This window comes from Moschus berezovskii, chromosome Y (assembly GCF_049115385.1).
Source record: "Moschus berezovskii isolate FMDL1 chromosome Y, NW_MosBer_1.0, whole genome shotgun sequence".
NCBI lineage: Eukaryota > Metazoa > Chordata > Mammalia > Artiodactyla > Moschidae > Moschus > Moschus berezovskii.
Window position 1 is genome coordinate 29,978,079 of NC_142489.1, and position 18,367 is coordinate 29,996,445.

Here is an 18,367-nt window from a genome sequence, read left to right on the forward strand (position 1 = left end):
AAGAAAAAATAAGTAATGAAAGGGAGGAAATGTTTTTAGGGATTGAGACCCGCCTTGGAGAAGGAGTCTTAAAGGAGGAGAAATTTGCACAAAATAAGAAACGCTCTCTCATAGGTGTCAGTCGGGGAAGAAATAGAACGGAAGAGAGGAAGAATAAAAACACAGATTATGCCAATAAATGCAATCACTAGCCAAGAAATGACTCAGATTCTCCCATCCACTGTCATACATGGGTCATCGAAGGGATGTCTGGGATGTATCAAACACACTATGGTTAGAATCAGGCATTAGTGCCCTAAGGACAATGTGACGAAGCTAAGGTAACACGCAAACCTAAACTATGGGGACGCTAGAGACAGAAATTTTAGAAAGGACCTTTCCTGTGAGAAGGCTCTAAGGCCACATCTTGAACAATGGCATACTCACAGAACAGAAGATTGTGCACTAGAAAATACCAAAGGAAACCAAGCCAGTGTCCATTTAAGACCCATTTCTCCACTGAGGGAGAGAGGAACGTGTACGACTGTCAGAGGAAGAAGGAAATAGGCTCATAGAATCTTGGCCCCAGACACATGCCCTGCCAATCTCTAAGCTAGCTGACAGTTGCTAGTGATGAATTCCTCACTTCATGGACAGTTCACATAGCCCAGAAACATGACAGCCTCGGGTCAGTTAGCCTGAGGAGACGAATGGCACACTTGAGACTGTGCCCTCTGCAGACACAGTCAGCAAACGGAGTGGCTGAGACCAGAAAGTTGCATAAAATGCATGGACCACCTGGGACTGTGCCTTGCTTCCAACCACTCACCCGAGGTTTTGGACTTGGGAAGAGCACAAATCACATAGCCAATAGTGGTCATGGCCCTTGCCAAGCACCTAACTGCCTGATTGGCTGAGAAGTGCATGAAACACAGGGCACACTTGGGACTGTGCCCTCATGTATCAACCAGGAGTCTGAGCAGGGTGGACCCAGAAAGTACATGCCACATTTGTCATTGACAAGCCCGATGTGATCAATAGACCTCAAGCACCCCCCCGCCCCCATCCCAATGGCCTTTGTTTTCTGTATCCCACCTCTCACCCCCAAACACTGAACAGGTGAGGTCGAATAAGAGGCTACTCCACCCTCGTTTCATGGTGAAAACCAGATATGGAGAGGTTTTCAAATAAAAGAAGGAAATATAAACAAAGAAGCATAAACCAACCCAGAAGTGACAGGTTAAACGTAATAAGTCTGCAGTATATGGCCAGACTGTTCAAGTGAGGAACAACAGTCACCTTTGACAAGTACAAGCTTCAACAAGAGACTGTCTGACACTGAATTGACACCAAAAATCACACAACTACTTTAAAATTCTGAGATCTATTCCCTCTATTTTTTTAAAAAAATTATTTATTCTATTAGAAGGCTAATTACTTTATATTATTTTATTGGTTTTGCCGTACATTGGCATGAATCTGCCCCAGGTGTTCATATGTTTTCCATCTTGAACCAGCCTCCCACCTCCCTCCCCATCCCATCCATCTAGTTCATCCCCGTACACCAGCCCCGAACATCCTGTATCATGCATCGAACCTGGACTGGCGATTCGTTTCAAATAAGATAATATACATGTTTCAATGCCATTATCCCATCATCCCACCCTCGCCCTCCCCCACAGAGTCCAAGAGACTATTCTATACATCTGTGTCTCTTTTGCTGTCTCGTATATAGGGTTATCCTTATCACCTTTCTAAATTCCATATATACGTCTTAGTGTACTGTATTGGTGTTTTTCTTTCTGGCTTACTTCACTCTGTATAATAGGCTCCAGTTTCTATATGATTTCTCTAACTTTAAATTATTTTAGTCCTTTATTGTAATCTAAACGTTTATTTCTATTAACTATTATTAGCTTTCAAGCAAAACACACGTAAATCTATTTTTTAAACATGTTTTATATATGAGAGAATGAATTTAGACTCCGTTTTCTTTTTTTACACTATTTAAACAAGTCTATAGTTTATTTTTGGTTCTTAACTTTCACTTTCCAAAAATTGATATCAATGTTGTGACTTTAGTAACAAAATTTTTATGATCTGATTTCACTTATGGATTCGTTTTCCCGAATTGATTGCTCTCTCCCATTTCAACTCTCCCATATCTCCCCCTAGGCACCTCTTTCTCCCTCTTTCCTTTTCTCTGCTGTCTGAAATTCTGTGAATCCCTTTGATTCGTTCTGGATGAGGAGAATTGTGCCACCATTAACCTCGGGTTTTATCTTCTGTATTGCATGGATTTTTGATGTTACTGCAACCTGGGAACAGAAACCCAGAGGCCAGGGAGTCGATTCCAGAACTTTAGATCAACATTGAACTCCTTACCTCAAGGAATATTAAAGGACAAGCACACACCCCAGAGTTTCCCTGTCTACATGGAAAGCAATCTCCACACTTGAGTCAGTAAGTTCAGTACAAGAGAACCCACAGCTATTCTCCAGTAAAACAGAAACACAACAATGAATAGGATAAAAGCCATGCCAGACTCACAAACACCCCAAAGCACAGTCCATGAACAATTCATTGCACTTCAGAGAGAAGTGATACAGATCTGCCTGCCAGGGAACACACACAAATGATCCGAAACATTAAACCTTGAGAAGTCACTGGTCTTATCCCACCCACAAAAGACAGGTTCCACAACATAGTGGAGCTATAATTCTCCAGCCTGCAGAAAGATGACCCAAATCACAGTAATCGAAACAGAATGAAAAGGGAGAGAAATATGCAGCTGCTGAAGGTAAATTATAAAAAAAAAAAAAAAAAAACACAAAAACAAAGAAAAGTAGAGGAGTTAGGAAGTTTTCCTGGAAAAGAATTCAGAATAATGAGAGTAAAGATAAAAATCTTGAAAGAGATGTAGAATTACCAGTAAATACACTGGGGGACCGGAATGAGTAGAAATAAACATGTTAAACATGGATCTAGAAGAAATAAAGAATCAAGTAGTAAAAATCAATACAATATCTGAGATTAACAACACCCTGGAAGGAACCAACAGTAGAATAATTGAGACAGAGAAAGAACTAATTAGGTGGAGGCCAAAAGGAGGAAATAAATGAAGCACAGTGAGGTGTGCAACGAAAACAACAAGTTAAACAGATAAAGCTCAGCAGTGATGAATGTCCCACAATGAGAAACTTAGGTGTCGAAAAGGAGAACACCAAAACAAAAAGGGATGGGGTACTTGGAAGATTCTCGAGGAAGTAAACGTTGAAAGCACCCTTAAATGAGTCAAGACGAAAGAATTGGGACCAGACATGAAACAAATGAATGTTCAAAACAGGGAAAAGAAAGTGACAAATCTCTGTATTGTCACTCAGCTTATGTGAGTCTACATTACAGTATACTATTAAAATACCAGATGAGTAAATCACAAGCTTGCATCAAGGATTGGGAGAAACATAAACAGCCTCAGATTATATAGATGACAACACTGAAAGAAATAAAAAGTGAAGAAAAAATAAAGAGTCTTTTGATGAGGGTGAATGAGAAGAGTGCAAAACCATGCTGACAACTCAACATTCAGGAAAACAAAGAAAAAGGCATCTGGTCCCATCACTACTTGGTAAATAGAAGGGGTAAACATGTGAACTTCCAGATGTTCCAGTTGGTTTTAGAAAAGGCAGAGGAAAGAGAGCTGAAATTGCCAACATCCGATGGATCATGGAAAAAGCAAGAGAGTTCCAGGAAAACGTCTCTTTCTGCTCTATTGACTATGCGAAGCCTTTGACTGTGTGGATCACAATAAATGGTGGAAAATTTTGGAAGAGAGGAGAATACCAGACCGCCTGACCTGTCTCTTGAGAAAACTGTATGCAGGTCAGGAAGCAGCAGTTAGTGCTGGACATGGAACAACAGACTGGTTCCAAATAGGAAAAGGAGTATGTCAAGGCTGTATATTCTCATGCTGCTTATTTAACTTATATGCAGAGCACATGATGAGAAACACTGGGCTGGAAGAAGCACAAGCAGGAATCAAGGTTGCTGGGAGAAATATCAATAACCTCAGATATGCAGATGACAGCATATCTGCCCTTTAAGGCAGAAAGTGAAGAGGAATTGAAAATCTTCTTGATGAAGGTGAAAGAGGAGAGTGAAAAACTTGGACTAAAGCTCAACATTCAGAAAGCTAAGATCATGGCATCTGGTCCCATCACTTCATGAGAAATAGATGGAGAAACAGCGGAAACCATGCAAGACTTTCTTTTTAAGGTCCAAAATCACTGCAGGTCCTGATTGAAGCCATGAAATTAAAAGATACTTACTCCTTGGAAGAAAAGTTAAGACCAACTTAGATAGCATATTAAAAACCAGAGACATAACTTTGAAAACCAAGGTCGGTCTAGTTAAGGCTGTGTATTTTCCAGTGGTCAATATGGATGTGAGAGTTGAACTGTGAAGAAGGTTGAGTGCAGAATTGATGCTTTTGAACGGTGGTGTTGGAGGAAATTATTGAGACTCACTGCAAGGAGATCCAACCAATCCGTTCTACAGGAGATCAGTCCTGGGTGTTCATTGGAAGGACTGAAGCTGAGGCTCCAACTCCAATACTTTGGCCACGTGATGCGAAGAGTTGATTCATTGGAAAAATCTCTGATGCTAGGAGTATTGGGGGCAGGAGGAGAAGGGATGACCGAGGATGAGATGGCTGGATGGCATCACCGATTCGACCGACATGAGGTTGAGTGAACCCCAGGAGTTGGTGATGGATAGGGAGGCCTGACATGCTGTAATTCATGGGGTAGCAAACAGTAGGACACGACTGAGACTGTTCTGAACTAAACTGAAATATGTGGAAACAGTGACAGACTTCATTTTATTTGGCTCGAAAATTACTAAGAATAGTGATTGCAGTCATCAAATTAACTGTCACTTGCTTTTGGATGTAAAAGCTCTGACAAACCTAGACATTGCATTAAAATGAAGACACACCACCTTATTAATTCTCAGTTAAATATAAATGTCAAAGATGGTTACCCTTGTCTAACTCAAAGAAAGTAAGCCATGCCATGTGGGGCCACCCAAGACAGGCAGGACATGGTGGAAAGCTATGACAGAATGTGGTCCCCTGGAGAAGGGAATGGCAATCCACTTGAGTATACCTGCCTTGAGAACTCCAAGAACAGTATGAAAAGGCAAAGTAATAGGATACTGAATGAGGAATTCCCCAGGGTGGTAGGTTCCCAGTATGCTCCTGTTGATCAGTGGATAAAAAACTGCAGAAAGAGGGAAGGGATGGAGACAAAGCGAAAACAGTATCCAGTTGTGGATGTTACTGGTGATAGAAGCAAGGTCCGATGCTGCAAAGAGCAATAATGCATAAACCTGGAATGTAATGTCCGTGAATCAAGGCAAACTGGAAGTGGTCAAATGAGATGGCAAGAGTGAATGTAGACATTCTAGGAATCAGTTAACTAAAATGGACTAAATGGGTGAATTTAAGTCAGATGACTCAGATGATTATATCTGCTACTCTGGGCAGGAATACCTTAGAAGAAAGGGAGGAGCCATCATGGTCAACAAAAGAGTCCGAAATGCTGTATATGGATGCAGTCCCCAAAACGACAGAATGAAATGTGTTCATTTCCAAGAAAAACCATTCAATATTATAGTAATCCAAAGCTATGCACCAACCAGTAACGCTGAAGCAGCTGAAGTTGAATGGTTCTATGAAAACCTACAGGACTTTTAGAAATAATACTAAAAAAAAAGATGCCATTTTCATTATAGAATACTGGAATGTAAAATGTAGGAAGTCAAGAAATACATGGAGTAACAGGCAAACTTGGCCGTGAAGCAGTGAATGAAGCAGGGCAAAGGCTAATAGAGGTTTGCCAAGAGAATGCACTGGTCATAGCAAACACCCTTTTTCAACAACACAAGAGAAGACTCTACACATGGACATCATCAGATGGTTAACAAGGAAATCGGATTGATAATATTCTTTTCAGACAAAGATGGAGAAATTCTATACCGTTAGCAAAAATAAGACCAGGAACTGCCTGTGGCTCAGATCATGAAATCCTTGTAACCAAATTCAGACTTAAAATGAAGAAAGTAGGGAAAACCACTACACCATTCACATGTGACCTAAACCAAATCCCTTATGATTATACAATGGAAGTGAGAAATAGATTTAAGGGACTAGATATGGTAGATAGAGTGCCTGATGAACTCTGGACGGAGGTTTTTGACATTGTATAGGAGACAGGGACCAAGACCATGCCCATGGAAAAGAAATGCAAAAAAGCAAAATGGCTGTCTGAAGAGCCCTTACAAATAGCTGTGAAAAGAAGAAAAGTAAAAAGCAAAGGAGAAAGGGAAAGATATAAGCATCTGAATACAGAGATCCAAAGAAGAGTAAGGAGAAATAAGAAAGCTTTCTTCAGTGATCGATGCAAAGAAATAGAGGAAAACAACAGAATAAGAAAGACAAGAGATCTCCTCAAGAAAATTGGAGATACCAAAGGAATGTTTAATGTAAAGATGGGCTCGATAAAGGACAGATATATTATTGACCTAAGAAAAGCAGAAGATATTAAGAACAGGTGGCAAGAATACACAGAAGAACTATGCAAAAAAGATCTTCACAACCAAGGTAGTCAGGATGGTGTAATCACTGACCAAGAGCCAGACATCTTGGAATGTGAAGTCAAGTGGGCCTTAGAAAGCATCACTACGAACAAAGTTAGTGGAGGTGATGGAATTCCAGTTGAGCTACTTCAAATCCTGAAAGATGATACTGTGAAAGTGCTGCACTCAATATGCCAGCAAACTTGGAAAACTCAGCAGTGGCCACAGGAGTGGAAAAGGTCAGTCTTCATTCCATTCCCAAAGAAAGGCAATGCCAAAGAATATTCAAACGACCTCACAATTGCATTCATCTCACACACTAGTAAATTCACGCTCAAAATTCTCCCAGCCAGGCCTCAGCAATACGTGAACCATGAACTTCGAGATGTTCAAGCTGGCTTCAGAAAAGGCAGAGAAACCAGAGATCAAATTGCCAACATCCTCTGGATCATGGGAAAACTAAGAGAGTTCCAGAAAAAAACATCTATTTCTGCTTCATTGACTATGCCAAATCCTTTTACTGTGGGGATCACAACAAACTGTGGAAAATTCTGAAACAGATGGGAATACCAGACCTCTTGAGAAACCTCTTGAGAAACCTGTATGCAGGTCAGGAGGCAACTGTTAGAACTGAACATGGTACAACGGACTGGTTCCAAATAGGAAAAGGAGTGTGTCAAAGTTGTATATTGTCACCCTGCCTATTTAACTTCTATGCAGAGTACATCATGAGGAACACTGGGCTGGGAGAAGCACTGGCTGGAATCAAGATTGCTGGGAGAAATATCAATACCCTCAGATATGAAGATGACGTCACCCTTATGGCAGAAAGTGAAGAGAAACTCAAAAGCCTCTTGATGATAGTGAAAGCGGAGAGTGAAAAAGTTGGTTTGAATCTCCACATTCACAAAACTAAAATCATGGCATCTGGTCCCATCACGGCATGGGAAATAGATGGGGAAACAGTGGAAACAGTGTCAGACTTTGTTTTCTGGGCCCCAAAATCACTGCGGATGCTGATTGCCGCCATGAAATTAAAAGAAGATCACTCCTTGGAAGGACATTTCTGACCAACCTAGATAGCATATAAAAGAGCAGAGACATTACTTTGCCAACAAAGGTCCGTCTAGCCAGGGCTATACTTTTTCACGGGATCATGTATGGATATGAGACTTCGATTGTGAAGAAAGCTGATAACCGAAGAATTGATGCTTTTGAACTGTGGTGTTGGAGAAAATCTTGAGAGTCCCTTGGACTACAAGGAGACCCAACCAGTCCATGCTAAAGGAGATCAGTCCTGGATGTTCATAAGAAAGACTGATGCTGAAGCTCCAATACTTTGACCACCTCATTGGAAGAGCTGTCTCACTGGAAAAGACTCTGATGCTGGGAGGGATTGAGGGCAGGAGGAGAAGGGGACGGCAGAGAATGAGAGGCCTGGATGTCATCACCGACTCGATGGAGGTGGGTTTGTTTGAACTCCGGGACTTGGTGAAGGACACGGAAGCCTGGCATGCTGTGATTCAGGGGGTTTCAAAGAGTTTGACATGACTGAGAGACTGAATTCAACCTTAACTGAACTGAATAATGGTAATGTTGGAGGCTATGGGATGTTGTTGAGTAATGTATATAGCTTTTGACTGCTAATTTATTTAGCACCTTTTATTGCTAATTCAGGAAATACTTAAAATACTTCATTTGGCAAGCACTATGTCTTAGCTGATGTGAAAGATACATAAGGCAACTTGGGTACAGATACAACACATAGAAGAATTGGACATCTGTGGTTAACTTGGTAGGAAGGAAGAGAAGGTCTTTCCATTCCCAAGTAAGTGTTTAGGAAAAGTTGTGAAATGTGGCTTATTATGACTGAATATATGTTGCCTGATTGTAGCCCTAGAAATTCTGTGAAACAGATAGATAATGAAGCTAGTAAGGGAAAGAAATGCCTTGTCTTCCAAAAACTGATTACCTTGCTGAGATGCTGCATCACCACAAGGATTTAAGTCTATCTTTGTAGGAACAGCAAAGCAACGTCAAAATATACATGAGGAAATATAGGGTGGTGTGTTGGTGGGAGGAAATAAAGGCATGACATAAGGAGAGCAGAGCAAGAATGACCCTTTTTAATACAACTTGTAAAATGCCTATCTTTTGCTGACTGTGGTGCAATTTGACTATGTCATGTTATCATTGGCATCCCATCATGGTATGATAGTGATCATGATTATCGAGTAGTCTAAATCTACATTTTTAAGTGAAACATATTTTTTTTTTAATGAAGAAAACCTTCTGCCTAACCTCTTAGCTTTCTTGCAATGACTGGTATAGTATAATAAAACTGAGAAAGCATTCATATATATATTCTCATTTGTTGTTTCTAAATTTGATTTTTTTCTGATCCTTCCCCCATACCATCCTAAATTAGACACCCAGTCAGTTCTGCCTGGATGATTTCACGTCAATTTATTTATATTTTGCCTTTTACATTGTTTACATTTTCTATTTTTTCAAACAATTCATTAGGTGTAATGTACCTATGATGCATACTGAATGTTTCCTTGAACAGAAAATTTTATATTAAGCAGAGCAAAATATCCAGGAACTGAAATGCTCATTTACTCTTAATTATTTCAAAGTGAAATTGACACTATGAAAATGAGCATATAACTTTATTCTTCAAATAAGAGAATTGTAGGAATTTGTTGACATATCCCAACGTTAATTTTAGTCTTCAGTGTCATGCATAATCTGACACCTATTTGGTACACCAGTTGTATTAGAATGATTTTTAAATAATGAATATGGTTGATGTTTTGACCTAGAAAGAGAGGCAACAATGTATCAGAGATCTCCATTACTGGGAAACATGAATGACCTGCCTGTTGTAGTTTAGGAAAAGGTTTATCTATCAGGGACCAGCCTTGATATGGACCAGGGTATCCTCAGGATGAATGGCGTCGGCATCAGAGTGAGAGAGAGAGAGAGAGAGAGAGAGAGAGAGACTGATGATTACTTGGTTTACGCAGGAAACCAACAAAACCCCAGCAAGGGGTTTGCTCTGTTTACGTAGGCTGCAGGCGCCCTCTGGAATCACTGGACACACCCCACCAGGGCAGCCCCTCAAGTGGGTATTAGAAGGCCAGGCAGATAAGTAAACGTAGAGGGCCCAGCGCTCCAAGGATCTCAACCAGAAAAAGGAGAATAGAGAAAAGGATGGAAAAAGAACGACATGGGGAGACCAAGCTTCAGTGAGCAAGGCCCAAAACTTTATTTTCCACTGCTGCTTTTATACCCTAAGTTGTGCACATGAAAAATAGAGAACGGGAGGTTTAGAGTCACGCCAAAATCACGCGGGGTCAGCAGTCTTGACCTTTACCAGGATCAGGGCTTATTTTCGTATGTCTCGTGATATACAAAAGTTTTATGTGGTTTACATCATTTTCTGGCCAGAAGGCCTGCTAACAGTTTATGCCCTCTCTCCTAACAAAGGTTAGTTAGCTAGAAAAAGTCTTATATTCTTTTAAGGTGATTTTCCTAAAGTCAGGTGCTATTCACCAAAGACGTATGACAAAGTTACATTCCTATAAGGCAAGGGTGTAGTGAGCTACAAGAAAGGAATTTATTATCTTAAGATCTGATGTGGTTAAATCAAAGGCTACTACTTATTTTCTCTATATGTGATTAATATATTTCCAAGGATACAATAGAAAGAAAATATGGAAAGTTTGCAGCAAGCATTGATTCAACAATGAAATCTTTTTTAGTACTATTCTAATGATTTAACTTCTTCAACAAATTCCTGTATTTTAGAATATTAGGCTTTTTGTCCTTGCGTGGCTGGGAGGCTGTAAACAGTCGCATTCATAGTTGTAAGAGCCCGGACAAAATTGTCATGCAAGTTAGAAAGCTTTCAGAGGGGCTTGGATTGGAACACTCCTATTAGGCAGAGGAGAACTTTTAAACTACGGCTCTGAATTAATGTTTTCAGAAAAAGGTGGTTGGGGGGAAGCCTCCGTCACTATTAGAGGACTTGGTAAGAGGTGTAAGATAGTAAGGCAGTCAGACTCCGGTTTTCTTTGGGGTAGATGCTCGGGTAAGTCCAGGGGGTTCCTCGAGTCCTGATTAGCTTTTGCCCATCAGGCCTCTTCCACAATTGACCTTTGCCACGGGTAGGATTTCCCTCGCTGGCTCCTGGCATTTGTCAAGGGCTGCCACATGACCATACACAGCTGGAAAGGTAGAAGATTCCACCCTCAGTCCAAAATCACAGTTGCATAATGGAGATAAAATGTGGTACTGCAAAATAGAAGTAGACATAGCTGCCACAGTATGTCAAATAGACACTGCAGCCATTGGTTTAGAAGAGCTGCTAGGTGAAACCCTGTAAACAGTGCTCCACCTAGATTGTGGGATGGAGAGGGAGATGGGAGGGTGTTCCGAAAGGGAGGGGATATATGTATATCTGTTCCTGATTTATTTTGAATTCTGACAGAATACAGAAAAATTCGGTAAAACAATTAACCTTCCATTAAAAAAACAAAACAAAACAAAATAAGAGAAACAGCAGGGTGATGTTTCACAATATGCTCCTGGGGTCTAACTGATATTGATGATGGAGAAGAGAAATAAATTCAAGTTAGGGCACTTGTATCAGCAACTATCTGGATGGCAGAACACTATAGTATGAATGGCACACTTAAATTCCTGCAGGCTGAAAATACGTTCACTTCTCTAGTTCCAGGATTGAAGTCAGAGTTATGACCATCCATATTACCCGTTGCTTTAACATGCTTCTTCTTCTATCTCGGATTAATAAAGATACTATAGAGACATTTTTCTGATCAACTCTTCTTTTGATTATTACTAAATGTGAGGATAACCTTGTTCAAAATATGGTTATGATAGAACTGAAACTAAAACCAAAGGGGGAAAAACATTTCATAACTCTTTCAACCAAGATAGATCAGAAAAACAAAGAAAAATGGATTCCCTTAATCATAAAACATAAATAGTATCAAATAATCCCCTTCCGTTAGTAGTTTTTAAAACTTACATAGTCGTAGAAATAATGATCCTCAAGTGAAATATATTATAAGTCTAAGGTAAATATCATTTAAATACCTTTAGGATTTGAAATTTTCCCAATTATTTTTTGGTCAAAATGTAATTTAAGCCATTTTTATTAATCTGGACAAACAAATGCCAGAGAGAAGACATCACCAAATGCTCAACACTGAAATCAGATTGATTTTATTCTTTCAGTCAAAGATGGAGAATCTATATACAGGCAGCAAAAACAAGACCAGGAGCTGACTCTGACACAGATCATGAACTCCTTGTTGCAAATTCAGACTGAAATAGAAGGAATTGGGGAGAACCCCTATACCATTCATGTATGACCTAAGTCAATTCACTTATGACTATACAGTGGAAGTGAGAAATAGTTTTAAGGGACTAGATCTGACAGAGAGGGTGCCTGATAAATTGTGGGTGGATGTTCATGACATTGTACAGGAGACAGGAATCAAGATCATCCCCAAGAAAAAGAAATGCAAAAAAGCAAAATGGCTGTCTGAGGAGGCCTTACAAATGGCTGTGAAAGAAGGGAAGTGTAAAGGACAAGAGAAAAGGAAATTTATACCCATTTGAATGTAGAGTTCCAATGAATAGCAAGGAGAAATAAGAAAGACTTCCTCAGTGATCAATGCAAACAAATGTAGGAAAGCAATAGAATGGAAAAGACTAGACATATCTACAGGATAATTAGAAATACTGAGGCAGCATTTCATGCAAAGGTGAGCTCAATAAAGGACACAAATGTTAGGAACCAAAGAGAAGCAGAAGATATTAAGAAGAGGTGGCAAGAATACACAGAAAAACTGTAGATAGAAGATTTTCAGGACCCAGAAAATCAAGATGGTGTGATCATTCACGTAGAGCCAGACATCCTGGAATGTGAAGACAAGGGGGCCTTAGGAAGCATCACTTTGAACAAAACTAGAGTAGGTGATGGAATTCCAGTTGAGCTATTTCAAATCCTGGAAGATGATGCTGTGAAAGTGCTGCACTCAATATGCCAGCAAATTTGGAAAACTCATCAGTGGCCACCGGACTGGAAAAGTCAGTCTTCATTCCAATCCCAAAGAAAGGCAATACCAAAGAATGCTCAAAGTACAGCATAATTGCTCTCATCTCACAGGCTAATCATGCGTTGCTAGAAACTGTCTTTAAAAACTAAATCGTGAGTGACCTATAGAGGCCCGTAGAGTCATATCTCTGGTCTTTCCAAAGGTATGTACAGATATGAGAACACCAAGGGATTACTGACTGTGAACTGCTCTGCTGGGGAAGACTTGTGAGATTCTTTTGAACTGCAGGAATACCAAACAAATGAATTGTAAAAAAATCAACTTTGAGGACTCATTGGAAGGACTGATGCTGAAAATAAAGCCCCAAAGCTTTGTCCAATTGAGGCAAAGAGCTGACTCATTAGAAAAGACTGTGATCTATAGAAAGTGTTGAAAGCAAGGGGATTAGTAGGTGAGAGAGGATGAGACATCTGGAGAGCATCAGCGATTCAAAGGACATGATCTCGAGGAAACTATGGGAGAGAGTGAGGGACAGAGAGGCCTCTTGTGCTAGAGTCCAAAGGGATACAAAGGGTCAAACATGTCTTAGTGGCTGAAGAACAATAGTATTTCAGTTAATAAGTTGGGTCTTGCCGGATGGCAGTTGGTCCCAAAATATCAGAGGAATGGGAGGAGAAGACCAATCCTTCCCAAACAAATTCTAAGCATCGACTGCACATGGAAGAACTTCCAGATAAAAAAATTGTGAAGACTGTTGAATGGCCCAAGATACCCAGAAGTCAAACATGTTTTCCTTTGAAATGGAGGTAGCAAAAAATAAAAGAGACACAAAGAGAGACAAAGTATTTAGAGGCTGAGGCTGGTTTTGGAGAGGAAGTTGTAAATGAGGAGAAGCTTGCAGACAATTGTGAACCCTCTCAGGACAGTGACAGTGGAGAACTCTGGGATCGCTTAGAGCAACATAACCACGGGAAAGAGAAACAAAAGCAAATGTGCCTAACTGTAATTCCCAGCAGAGAAAAAAATCAGATACACCTGTCAACCATCATTGAGGTGGACCTAGGAGGGATGCCCGGACTGTATCACTTGCCTTATGATAAGGCCCCAGCTTTAATGGTCTGAGGATGATCTGACAGGTCTAAGGTGACGAAGCAACCTAATCCATGGGAACACCAGAGACAAAAATGAGAAAAAGTCCTTTCTTGAGATAATTCTCTATGACCATATAGGGAATACAGACACTCACAGAACCAAATGTTGGACATTCGGTTCAGTTCATTTCAGTTCACTGGCTCAGTCGTGTCTGACTTTTTGAGACCCCATGAATCACAGCACACCAGACCTCCCTGTCCATCGCCAACTCTAGGACTTCACTCAAACTCATGTCCATCGAGTCGGTGATGCAATCCAGCCATTTAATTCTTTGTCATAACCTTCTCCTTCTGCCCCCAGTCCCTTCCAGCATCAGAGTCTTCCAGTGAGTCAACACTTCGCATGAGGTGGCCAAAGTATTGAAGTTTCAGCTTTAGCATCAGTCCTTCCAATGAACACCGAGGACTAATCTCCTTTAGAATGAACTGGTTGGATCTCCTTGCAGTTCAATTGACTCTCAAGAGTCTTTTACAAAATATCAAAGATGTGAAAACAGGCTTCCATTTATGGCCCTGTCCTCCACGGAGGCAGAGAGGAATGTTTGCATCAGACCAAGGCAGAGGGCACAAGGCTGCTGTTATATCAGCCCCAGAGACCACATCTGCCACCAAGCTCTGAGCAGGCTGCCAGTTGCGAACCATATCTTCCTGGGTTCATGCTCAGTTCACATAGGTCAGGAGGGTCAAAATATGAGTTTAGCACCCCTCTCGAGTCACATGGAATTCTTGCAAAATTCACATAGTTCAGGAGGATCAAAATATGAGTTCAGCACCCCTCTAGAGTCACACGGAATTCTTGCAAAATTCAGGGAAATATGAATGGCCTGCCTGTTGTAGTTTAGGTAACGTTTTATCATGGGCTGGCACATTACTCTACACACCTGGAAAGGTAGAAGTTTGCACCCTTAGTCCAAAATCACCTTTGCATAATGGAGTTTCGATGTGGTACTACAAAATAGAAGCAGACATAGCTGCCAAAATATGTCAAGTAGACATTGCAGCCATTTGATTTAGAGCAGCTGCTAAGTGACACCCAGTGAAAATGCTCAACTTAGATTGTGAGATGGAGAGGGAGATATGAGGGTGTTCCGAAAGGGACGGGATATAGGTATATCTATGCCTGATTTATTTTGAGTTCTGACTGAATACAGCAAAATTCGGTAAAATGATTCAATTCAGTTCCGTTAAGTTCGGTTGCTCAGTCGTGTCCGACTCTCCGTGCCCCCATGAATCACAGCACGCCAGGCCTCCCAGTCCATCACCAACTCCAGGGTTCACTCAAACTCATGTCCAGAGAGTCGGTGATGCCATCCAGCCATCTCATTCTCTGTTGTCCCCTTCTCCTCTGCCCTCAAACGTTCCCAGCATCAGAGTCTTTTCCAGTGAGTCAACTCGTCGCATGAGTTGGCGAAAATATTGGAGTTTCAGCTTCAGCATCAGTCCTTCCAATGGACACCCAGAATTGATCTCCTTTAGAATGGACTGGATGGATCTCCTTGCAGTCCAAGGGACTCTCAAGAATCTTCTCCAGCACCACAGTTCAAAAACATCAATTCTTCGGCGATCAGCTTTCTTCACAGTCCAAATCTCACATCCATACATGACCACGGGAAAAACCGTAGCCTTTACTTGATGGACATTGGTTGACAAAGTAATGTCTCTGCTTTTTAATATACTATCAAGGTTGGTCATAACTTTCCTTCCATGGAGTAAGCGTCTTTTAATTTCATGGCTGCAATCAGCATCCGCAGTGATTTTGGAGCCCAAAAAATAAAGTCTGACACAGTTTCCACTATTTTTCCATCTGTTTCTCAGGAAATGATGGGATCAGAGGCCTTAATCTTTGTTTTCTGAAGGTTCAGCTTCAAGCCAACCTTTTCTCTCTCCTCTTTCACTTTCACCAAGAGTCGTTTGAATTCTTGTTCTCTTTCTGCTGTAAGGGTGGTGGCATCTGCATATCTGAGGTTATTGATTTTCTCCCAGAAATCTTGATTCCAACTTTTGCTTCCTCCAGCCCAGCATTCCTCATTATGTACTCTGCATATAAGTTAAATAAGCAAGTTGACAATATACAGCCTTGACGTACTCCTTTTCCTATTTGGAACCAGTCTCTTGTTCCATGTACAGTTCTGATTGTTGCTTCCTGACCTGCATAGAGGTTTCTCAAGAGGCAGCGCAGGGGTCTGGTATTCCCATCTCTTTCAGAATTTTCCACAGTTTATTGTGATCCACACAGTCAAAGGCTTTAAAACAATTACCCTTCCATTAAAAAATCAATAAGAGAAATAGCAGGTTGATGTATCACAATATTTTCTTGTGGTCTAACTGATATTGATGATAGAGAAGAGAAATAATATCAAGTTAGGGCACTTTTATCAGCAACTATCTGAATGGTAGAACACTTTAGTATGAATGGCAGAGTTAAACTCCTGCAGTCTGAAAATACATTTGCTCCTCTAATTTCAGAACTGAAGTCAGAGTTATGATCACCAATATTACCCATTGCTTTAATATGCTTCTTCTTCTTATCTCTTAATAATAAAGATACTGTAGAGACATTTTTTATGATCAACTCTTCTTTTGATTGTTACTAAATGTGAGGATAACCTCGTTCAAAATATGATTATGATCGAACTGAAACTAAGGGAAGCATGAGAAAATGGTGGAGGAATAGGACAGGGTGACCACTTTCTCCCCCACAAAATCAGCAAAAGAACATTTGAACACTGAGTAAATCCCTTGAAACAACTTCTGAATACCGGGAGAGGACATCAGGCACCCAGAAAAGCGGCCCATAGACTTCGAAAAGAGGTAGGAAACAACATAAAAGATAGAGATACAAAAGAGGGAGGAAGGGAGCTCCATCCCGGGAAGGGAGGCTTAAAAAAAAAAAAAAAGAGAGAGAGAGAGAAGTTTCCAAACACCTGGAAAAACAGGAGACTCTGTGGATAGGCTTGGAACCTCAGAGGGCCACATAACTGGGAGAAAAGAGACATAAATAATTAAAGCCCACAGACTAAGTGCCCAGAGGAAACTCTCAGTGGAGAAGTGGTGCAGATGCGCGCACCCACCACTAGCAGGTGGGGGCTGGGCAGGGAGGCGTGATGGCAATGCTTAGAGAGACGACAGGGGCTGAACACCCCGAGGGCAAGCTGACCGCTCTAACAGGACCAAAGCAGACTGTGCAGCGAAGAGCCCCATCCTAAGACTCTTCCAGTCCTGCTCACAGAACAAAGGACTGAGCAAAGTAATCCGGCTGTGGGCGGCCCATCCCCAAGCTCCCACGGGAACAGGCATGGAGGGCAACCAGTGCTAGAAGGGGAAGCTGCGGCCCCAGAGTGGCTTCCCATACCAAGCTGCAGTCAGGCTTCCTTGCTAACCAAGACTTCTTGGATTTGGGCCAGTCTATATTTGCCTGAGAAAGTGCTCTGGTGGTACACACAGAAAACCAAGCAGCAGGGATGGGGGAGGCGATAAGCCACAGCGACCACGCTCTCCAAACGCCTGGTCACCTGAGCTGCTCAGACCGGGGAAGGCACAAAACACAGGCCCAGCCAAGTCTGCGCTTTTGTGGAGTACTCGCGGACCTGAACGTGAGTCGCTCAGACCTGGGAAGTGCATGCAACCCAGCGCCGGCCAGGGAGAGCACCTGGCAGACAACCTAGAGCCTGAGCAGCATAAACAGGAAAAACACACACGCTGCGAGCAGGCGCATTCCCACAGTAGTCGAGACACTGTGAGCACTCCCCACAGATGCCAGTGATATTTCTTAGCAGCGTTCCTCCCTCCCCATGGCAGGACCGAACAGGTGAACCGGTGTCCAACACCACCCCCTGGTGTCAGGATGGGAATTAGACACTGAAGTGACCAGCAAACACAAGAGATTTTACAATAGAAGGAACTGCCTTGGAGGTAACAGAGGGAGAAGTCTTGAGCCTACTGCAAGAATAAGACTGAAAACCAGAGGCAGAGGCTTAAGGCCAAATCCTGAGAACACCAGAGACCTCCTGTTCCAGGGAACATTAATTGATAGGTGCCCATCAAATGCCTCCATACATAAACTGAAACCAGGCACATCCGAAGGGTCAACAAGGTTCAGTGAAATAAATACCACCCAAATTCTCCAGCAACACAGGAAAATAGCCCTGAGCTTCAACATACAGGCTGCCCAAAGCCACCCCAAACCACTGACATCACAAACTCATTACTGGACTCTCCATTGCAATCCAGAGAGAAATCCAGCTCCATCCACTAGAACACTGACACAAGATTCCCAAACCAGGGAACCTTGATAAGTCACCCATGCAACCCCACACAGAACGAGGTAACTACATAATAAAGAGAACTCCACAAACTGCCAGAGGACGGAAAGGCCACCCCAAGCACAGTAATATAAGCAAGATGAAGAGGCAGAGAAACACCCAGCAAGTAAAGGAACAGGATAAATGCCCACCAACACAAACAAAAGGGGAAGACATAGGGAACCTACCTGATAAAGAATTTCAAAAT